This window comes from Aplidium turbinatum, chromosome 3 (assembly GCF_918807975.1).
Source record: "Aplidium turbinatum chromosome 3, kaAplTurb1.1, whole genome shotgun sequence".
NCBI classification, from domain to species: Eukaryota; Metazoa; Chordata; class Ascidiacea; order Aplousobranchia; family Polyclinidae; genus Aplidium; species Aplidium turbinatum.
Window position 1 is genome coordinate 45,421,043 of NC_137474.1, and position 2,982 is coordinate 45,424,024.

Below are 2,982 nucleotides of genomic sequence, written 5' to 3' on the forward strand. Positions count from 1 at the left end.
CAATGCGTGGTAAACATTCAATGCGAAGGTCAGGCCTGGACTTCAGGCGCCAGCTTTGTGATCCTGGGCTTTGTGGTAGGCTACTGAGGACAATTCTTGTGTCGCTTCGACATCCTGGCGATTGCGCTTCTTTGTCTTCCTTCCCAAGACAGTTAAAAATCCTTGTTCACAGCGATACGTTGTTGAAAAAGATGTCAGGATATTTAATGCCCGTGTCGCTAATGTTGGTGCGTCCTGGAGTCTGCTAAACCAGAAGGTTTCTAAGCCTTTCCCATTGAAATCAAGTTTCAATGCTTTGTTCATTCGGAGAGTGATAAATTCTTCTTTGGCCGAAAAGTCGTCATCATCCACCTGGCTGTCATCACATGTGAAGGGCTCAGTGCACCATTGAAAACTAGCCGTGTTCAAATTCGGAAAGTAGTTGTCCATCTTCTTGGCTAGCTGGCCTAAGTGGTCAGCTATGTCCTTCTTCAACGCCGCTGTCAACTCAAGTCCATTGCCTCCGAGATACATGTCAAACGTCTAAAACTGTGCTTCTTCCAACTCGCTTGTTCCACAATTTAACCTTTGCGATAAATGCTGCTCCGGCTACTTTGGTGTCGATCACAGTTACATTCTTGCCTTGAATTAAAAGATTGCCTTTGTTCGATTCACCAAAGATATCAGCCAGGTAGCACAGCTGGGAAATCCACTGTTGGTTAGAGAAGTATTCAGTCAAGTCGGACTTCTTTTCTATCAGAAAAACATGGACAGCCTCACGAAGTTCGACCAGGCGGGTTATCCTTTGCCATGAGACAGCCATCGTACTTCTGTGTGGTACAGTAATACTTCGTATATATTTCTCCCATCTTCTTGCACAGTTCCTTGTAAAGACGACTGTTCCATTCCTTCGCTTTTATAAAGTTTACAACCTCCGGTCTCGTTACCCGCCGAAAACAGGTAAATTACCCCCCGGGGGTAATTTACCCCCAGGTTGGGAAACACTGGGTTAAACAATACTTGAGGCTTGTACTGGTTAAACGAGCTGATGGCAAAAGTAGCCATTTTTACATCATTTTAACGCCCTGCAATGTTGCCTTGAAATAAAGTTGTCTCAACTTTTCGGCAGGATATGTATTCTAATTTTAACAATGAGGATTATTGCGTTACATTGATCGTTTGTTAAAAAGAAACGTCACAGAGTAATCAAGTCTCCGCTGGGTTCCGCACGTGCTTAGGCAAATGTGGCGACCTTACTCACGCTGATACAGTTCAGGCAAAAAATATGTACGGTTGAGATATTAAATGTCTGCTGAAAGGGCCAGTCCGGTAGGACATGCTTGACCGCCGGAAAAAAGTACAAATTTTGAGGACTGGATCAATAATGTTCAGGAGCAAGCATCTCATTGATGCACACCTTGCACGGTTGAATAAATAAATCTGTTTTGAAATATATTCTGCTGTTTTTCTCGCATAAACAGTTAGTGGGCCAGGAAAGAAAATATGTTGAGAACCACTGGATTAGATTATAGTTTTGTCATTTTATTGTATGTTACTCTAGCTTTTCTTACATAATACATGCAAAATTACTTTTTCTTTTGCAAAATTACTATATGCAACGAGTCACATACCGGTATCGTAGTAAAAAACATTTGCTATTTAATTTTCATTTGTTACAATGTTAATTGTTGTGGTGTTGTTCAGCTATGTTTGCTTATGGTTAAAAAAAGCAATAGTACAATTCTAAAAACTTGAAAACGCATAGGCCTATCAAAAAAGTAAGTTAATTTTTCAGAATTTATATGAGGAAAAAATAAAACAACAAAACGAAAATAAAAAATAGACAGTTTTTATGTTGATGCCCTTAATGCTATACCCTGGTGCATTATCAAAAGTGCTGATCGCCTTAAGGGGAACAGTGGAACACTCTTGGTGCATTAACTTATCAAGAAGAGGCAAGGTAGACAAAGAAAACCGATGTAGAGATCAAAAAGTTAACACAACTTTCAGATTGCGTATACCCTATACCATACGCAGTCCAGAGTTACTGCCAGAGTAGACCAAAAGTGACCAAACGAGGGTTGCCAGATTTGATGGTTGTAGCAAGTTCAACAAAAATAAGATGAAAGTTAAAACAAAACCTTGCGACAAATATCATTGTTGTGTTTGAATAAACAAATTGTTTGAAACAAGACATCGCTTAGAATGTTTGAACCATGGCAAGCTGAATTGCAAACATAAGCTGCTTGTTTGAGTCGTAGTTGATAAACTGCATAATATTCTACCCATTTGCGAGTTTTCTCAAACCAATTTCGAAACGGCATGCCTCTTGCAATAGCAGTAACTTCTGGACGGCTACAACGGAGTAGCAGTTTAAAAGTTACTGCCAGACTATAAGCTGCAAGAGCTGCCAGGGTGCTAGGCGCGTCGGCAAAGGAGTCAAAAGCGAAAATTTTGGAACTAAGCTAAATTAACCTGTTGCTCTCAAACGGGTGCTAAGTGTTCAGGGGTGAAGTAGGTTGCATCCCTCTCAAACTAAGGCATAATTTTTCAGTTAAATTTAATCCATGCTTAAAATTATCACTGTGACTTATTGAATGGTTAGAACTTTAATTATTTTTCCAAAAAAATTAATGAAATATTTGGCAACCCTGGTCACTTCTAGACTGCAGTGACTTCTGGACCGCTACACAGAAACACAAAATCTTACCACAAAGCCGTTTCAAAACGCAATGCACCAGGCCTTGCAAGACTAACAAAAATGGTACAGAGTGCAGTACAAGTTGAAACAGCATAGAAATTACCGATAATAACCACTACGGTACTTTAGAGCAGGGGTCACCAACCTTTTTTTCACGCGGGCCACTTTGACACTAAGGAGAGCTGTGGCGGGCCGCACTAATAAAATTTTAAGTAGGTTGATTCTTATACTAAAAAAGATTAAAGAACGCATTTCGTACCCAGTATCCAGCGTTACATTTTGTTAATATTTATCTTAGAATA